This window comes from Phyllobates terribilis, unplaced genomic scaffold (assembly GCF_046119375.1).
Source record: "Phyllobates terribilis strain yellow unplaced genomic scaffold, ASM4611937v1 Scaffold_5939__1_contigs__length_48104, whole genome shotgun sequence".
NCBI classification, from domain to species: domain Eukaryota; kingdom Metazoa; phylum Chordata; class Amphibia; order Anura; family Dendrobatidae; genus Phyllobates; species Phyllobates terribilis.
Window position 1 is genome coordinate 19417 of NW_027368684.1, and position 6625 is coordinate 26041.

At 46.8% G+C, this 6625-nt stretch overlaps 1 pseudogene; it reads right to left on the bottom strand.

Moving 5' to 3' along the window:
* Window positions 1-281: 281 nt before the first annotated feature.
* LOC141250610 (uncharacterized) lies at window positions 282-5789 on the bottom strand (annotated as a pseudogene).
* Window positions 5790-6625: the final 836 nt, after the last annotated feature.

Sequence of the window (6625 nt, forward strand, 5' to 3'; positions counted from 1 at the left end):
TGAAAATCATGGGGTGCAATAACCGACTCAAAAGCAAAACAAAACATACCAAAAAGAAGCTAAAACACACCAAAAAAACAAAACAAAAAGCAAACAAACTACATGCATGCAACACGAATACCAATTCCCTCCCCCACACTTGAAAAGAGCATTGTCCTCAATGCAGCAAAAGAGGACTCACAATAATAGGGAAAAGGAAAAAGTAAGCGTACCTTACACATCGGGTTGCCTCCCGAGCAGCGCCTTTGTTTAAAGTCGTTGGCTCAACTTGGTCCGGAATTCTAGACGTCGGACACGGGCTCCTCGAGAGCCAATTCTTCAACTACCACATCAGAAAAGTTCTCATGATAAGGTTTCAACCTTTGACCATTTACCTTGAACACATTGTGCTTGTCCGTGTCGTAAAGCTCCACCGCTCCATGGGAAAAGACACGGGCCACCACATAAGGACCATTCCACCGAGAGCGTAACTTTCCCGGAAAAAGTTGAAGGCGAGAATTGTAAAGAAGGACCTTATCTCCAGCCTTGAAGTCCTTTCTCAACACGTTCGTATCATGCCATGCCTTCGTCTTCTCTTTGTAAATAACAGCGTTCTTATACGCTTCTCTTCGAATTTCTTCTAGCTCATGAATTTAGAGGGCCCCGAACTCTCCCACTTCATTCATCTCCATGTTGCACTTCCGGACCGCCCACCAAGCCTTGTGCTCGAGCTCAACGGGAAGGTGACACCCCTTTCCAAAAACCAACCGGTAGGGAGACATGCCAATGGGTGTCTTGTAGGCGGTACGGTATGCCCATAAAGCATCATCAAGACGGAGACTCCAATCTTTCCTATTAGGTCCCACCGTCTTCTCAAGAATCCCCTTGATTTGCCTATTAGACACTTCGGCCTGCCCATTGCTTTGCGGATGATAGGCGGTAGAAACACTATGGGTGACATCGTATTTCTTGAGAAGAGCGCTCACCGTCCTATTCACGAAATGAGTTCCTCTATCGCTCACGAGAGCCTTCGAGATCCCAAACCGAGAGAAGATGTTCTCCTTCAAAAAACTAGACACCACTTTCGAGTCATCAGTCCTGGTGGCCTTTGCTTCCACCCACTTGGAAACCTAGTCCACCGCAAACAAGATATATATATTCCCAAGAGAGTTAGGAAAAGGTCCCATGAAATCGATCCCCCAAACATCAAAAATCTCGCAAAAGATTAATGGTGTTTGCGACATCTCATTTCTGCGGGAGATTTTCCCGACTCTCTGACACCGGTCACAAGCTTTGCAAAATGCGTAAGCGTCTCAAAAGATGTGCGGCCAATAAAAACCGGTATCCAATACCTTTCGAGCCGTCTTATTTGGTCCAAAATGACCCCCGCATGCATAAGAATGACAAAAGGAGAGAATCGATTGTACCTCATTATCCGGGAGACACCTTCGGATAACCTTATCAACACAATGCTTCCAAAGGTATGGATCATCCCACACGTAATACTTGGCCTCGCTCTTGATCTTGTCTTTTTGCGCTTTGGTGATGTTGGAAGGAAACTCTTCTCGCACCAAGTAATTGACCAAGTGGGCATACCACGGCTTGAGGGAGCGGAGGGAGAGCAACTCAGCGTCGGATCCGCACCCGCGGCTGGTCGACCATGCCCGCGGTTTTCTCTCTGGTGAAGGATGTCGGGAAAACTCTGAGGATCCGCTATCGCGGCAGGTGGACCGCGCCCGCGGTTTTGACGTTGTATGTAGGGCGTAGAGAGATTCGTCCAGGAAATCGCCAAGTGGTCGCAACGTTAACTCTTCATGCTCACGGACGATCCGACTAAGATGGTCGGCCACAGAGTTCTCAACCCCCTTCTTGTCTCGTATCTCGACATTGAACTCGCTCAAGAGCAAAATCCACCGAATGAGTCTTGGTTTGGAATCTTTCTTCGTCATTAGGTAACGAAGCGCTGCGTGGTCGGTGTGAATGATCACCTTTGTGCCCAAAAGGTATTGGCGAAATTTATCAAGGGCGAACACCACGGCGAGGAGCTCTTTCTTGGTAGTCGAGTAATTTTGTTGGGCCCCATTCAATGTCATGGAAGCATAGTAGATCACATGCATAGCTCTTCCGATTTTCTGACCAAGAACCGCCCCTACCACATAATCACTAGCGTCACACATGATCTCAAACGGAAGAGACCACTAGGGCGCTTTGATGATGGGCGCTTCGGTGAGGTGGACTTTGAGAGTGTCGAAGGCTCCTTTTACACTCATCATTGAACACGAATGCCACTTCCTTCTTTAACAACTCGCACAAGGGGGAGGAAATCTTGGAGAAATCCTTGATGAACCGACGGTAAAAACCTGCATGGCCTAAGAAGGAACGCACTTCACGAACATTAGTAGGATAAGGCAAGGGCTGAATCACATCAATCTTTGCCTTATCAACCTCGATACCCTTGGACGATACTATATGACCTAGCACAATACCATGATCAACCATGAAATGACACTTTTCCGAGTTCAAGACCAAATTGGTCTCAACACATCGTTCAAGCACGAGTGTCAAATGGTGAAGGCAAGAGTCAAAACTATCCCCATGTACCATGAAATCATCCATAAAAACCTCGATAAAGTGCTCAACGTATTCGGAGAAAATACTTACCATACATCGTTGAAACGTCCCGGGTGCGTTACATAACCCGAATGGCATCCGGCGGTATGCAAAAGTACCAAATGGGCAAGTAAACGTCGTCTTCTCTTGATCTTCCGGAGCTATGGCTACTTGAAAGTAGCCCGAGTATCCATCAAGGAAACAATAGTAAGGCCGTCCGGCAAGCCTCTCGAGCATTTGGTCAATGAAGGGAAAGTGGAAGTGGTCCTTCCGAGTCACCGCGTTCAGCTTGCGGTAGTCGATACAAACCCTCCACCCTTTTTGTGCTCGTGTAGGAACCATCTCACCTTTGTCGTTTTCTACCATGCTGATCCCTCCTTTCTTCGCGACGACTTGCGTAGGGCTGACCCACTTGCTATCCGAGATAGGGAAGATCATATCCGCTTGGAGGAGCTTCAACACCTCCTTCTTTACTACATCCATCATGGGTGGATTGAGTCGCCGCTGAGGTTGCCTACTAGGCTTGGCTCCGTCTTCTAGGAGAATCCGGTGCATACAAGTAGAAGGGATTATTCCCTTGATATCGGCTATAGTCCATCCGAGAGCCGTCACATTCTTCTTGAGCACCTTCACCAACTTCGCCTCTTGAACCCCTGTAAGTGTGCTAGAAATGATGACCGGGAGGGTGTCGTTCTTGCCTAGGAAAGCATACTTCAAATGCTCCGGAAGTTGTTGTAGCTCAATCACCGGTGCCTGCACTATAGAAGGAAGAGGTCTTTCGGCCTCAGGGATTAGTAAAATGGGCGCACCGGCCAAAAATGGCTCTTTCGAGTCCAAGTGAGCTAAAACTTCACGCATGTTGGAAGACATAGTGAGGTCTAGCTGCGATGAATCGACTAAGCTATTCTCTAACGCGGATTGTAGCTCATCCAAACCATATACATCAAACGTATCTTGCACAATTGGATCAATCACGTCGATAGAGAATAAAGAGTTATCATCACTAGGGTGTTTCATAGCATCATAAATGTTATAGCTCACAACATCCCCATCAAACTCAAAAGTGAGTGAACCACTTGCTAAGTCAATTCTAGTGTTGGCCGTTTTCATAAACGGCCGCCCAAGTAAGATAAGTGAGTCCTTAGCCTCTTGTGCCATGTCTAGGACAAAGAAATCTGCGGGAAAAATGAGGTTATCAACCATAACCAATACATCCTCAACTATCCCTTTCGGGTAAACCGAAGATCTATCGGCCAATTGAATCACAACTCCCGTTTCATTCAAAGGTCCTAGGCCGAGCAACTTATACAAAGAATAAGGCAAAACGTTAATAGAAGCACCTAGATCTAGCATGGCACTATCTATCTTAGTCTCACCAATAGTGCAAGGAATGCTTACCATACCCGGATCGCTACACTTCTTGGCCACCTTTTGTTGGAACATCGCGGAGACGCCTTTGCTCACTTGCACCTTTTGTTTCCCCTTAAGCTTTTGCTTTCGTTTGATCGTGCAAAGCTCCTTTAAGAACTTAGCGTACCGGGGCACGCTCTTGATTAGCTTGAGCAAGGGAATGTTGACTTCGCACTTGCTAAATGTCTCGAAGAGCTCTTTGTCATCGACGGGCCTTCGAGTGTCCTTAAGGGCTTCCGGAAAAGGTGCGCGAGGCTTTTCGGCATAGAGAGGAGGGAAATTGGGACGTACATAGTTCTCTTGGCGAAGACGGAAGTCCCCTCGATCTTCATAGTACTCCTCCTCCACCTTCTTTGCTTCAATTTCTGTTACTTGAGAGGCTAATCCGTGCCTGCGGTCAGGTGTCCGCACCCGTGGATGATCAGAATTCTCGGACTCTCTTACAGCAGCTGAGCCGCGACCGTGAAAATGTTTCTGCGGCCTCCTCTTCGTCTTCTCCCGATTCAGCTATGGGGGCATCTCCACACACCTTACCACTCCGTAAATTAATAGCACTTACATTAGCCCTTGGATTCACCACCGTTTGAGATGGCAAACTCTTGGAATGTTGTTGATTCGATTGAGAAATCGCGTAGGCAAGTTGGCTAAGTTGCTTCTCAATGCTCTTTATGATAGACTCCATTGTTTGAACATGAGAGGTGAAGTGAGTGGTCAAGGAATTCAGCATATCCTCGGTAGATGGCTTAGGAGGCCCGTAGCCCGGTGGTTTGTTGGGTTGATAAGGAGCCCGGTATTGGTGGTTCGGTTGAGCTTGAGATCGGAAATTGTTTTGTGCCCCAGACGGATCACCATATCGGAACCCTGGATGATCGTTCCACCTCTGATTATAGTTATGGCCTTGGTTATCGAAACGAGGTCTAGGAGGCCCATACCCCCCCCCCCCACGGCATTGACGTCAGTGGTGGTAGTGTCATGGAGTTGTGGACACATATCCGTGGGGTGGGTTTCATCGGTGCAAACCCCACAAGCCCGCGCCGGCGGGTCATTGGTCCTAGTCAAAGCCAATGTCTCGATCATGCTCTTGAGCTCGGCCAAAGTATTGCTCATATCGGTTGCACTAGAGTTCGCAGCATGAACTCCCTTTCTTGAATAGGTCCGACCAAAGCTTCTCGTGCCATCGGCTATATCATGGATCCGGCTCGTGGCTATGTCGGGCGTCAAGTTCAAGACGCTACCATTGCAAGCGGCATCTATGATCCTCCTCTCTTGATCTAGTAACCCATTGTAGAGGTGGATTACTAACTCCTTCTCGTCGAACCCATGGAACGGGCAACTTGCGCACAACCTCATGAAACGCTCAGAATAGTCATAGAGCGTCTCATCATCTGCTTGCTCAACATTGGCGATGGCTCTCTTCAAGGCGGTAGACTTCCTAGCGGGGAAGTACTTGTCGAGGAAGGCCTTATATAGCTTAGGCCAAGTGTCAATGGATCCCGCCGGAATGTGGTAGTACCAATTTCTCGCGGTGTCCTTCAAGGTGAAACCAAAGGCCCGCATCTTGAATTGCTCCTCCGTGACATTGGCCGGCTTGCTACACATGCATATGTCGTGGATTCTCCCAAATGCATGATGGGATCTTCACCGGCTAAACCATGGAACTTCGGGAGGAGGTTGATGACACCGGACTTAAGCTCAAAGGACACATCGGCATCTAATGGTGGTACGACGACCGCCAAGGGTTGTTGAACAAGGTTGGGAGCCGTAAGCTCTCGTAGTGTACGAGCGGCCATGTTCTCCACAACAAGATTCTCTAGGGCTTGCCTCAAGTTCCGTAAATGCGTCCGCTCGATTTCTGAATCAAAATCAAGAAGAGGTGAATTAGTGGAACAGGTGTGGACCATCAATGGGGTCCACACCAAGAGTAATCACACAAAAAACTTAATCAAAAAGAACCGTTTCTCCCCTGCAACGGTGCCAAATTTGACAAAGGCTAAAGTCGCCTTGCCTCGTCAAAGTATAAAACCAAACTCCCACTAGAGTATAGTGGTAGTAAGGGTCGTACCCAAGGGAGCAAGCTTTTTGGTTAAATTTTTTATATGATTAAGAAGTAACAAGGAGGGGGGGGGAGAAATGGTTTGTGACAAAAATAACTAAACACACAAATGTTGAAGGAAGTATAAAGATTAAAGCGGTTCACTTATCCATTCTAGCAACTTGACTAGGTCGGTGGATCATAGAATCTTAACACCCAATGTTCAAATCAAATCAAAACGAAATGTCCTACTCTTTGTTCATGATTAGCAGCTAGTCCAAATAGTCCTAGAGGCCCTAATCATGCTACAACCACGGAAATACCTAGATTTAATAGCATAATTACATAAACCTCAAAGATAAGTAGGTTCATGCAATACCATTGACAAATAGTCGGTACTTGACATGAATCTAAGATCTCTACCCTAGAATCAATCACAAATAGTTCATGAGAAAAGGGTTTACTACAAAAGGTTTAGATTCTTCAAATAGAATTATCTAAACCTAGCAAATTGGAGAATATCAATTAACCTAGTTCATGACTCTAGAAAAATCAATATAAAACAATCATGAGTTTAAGCGCAAGAGATCAAAG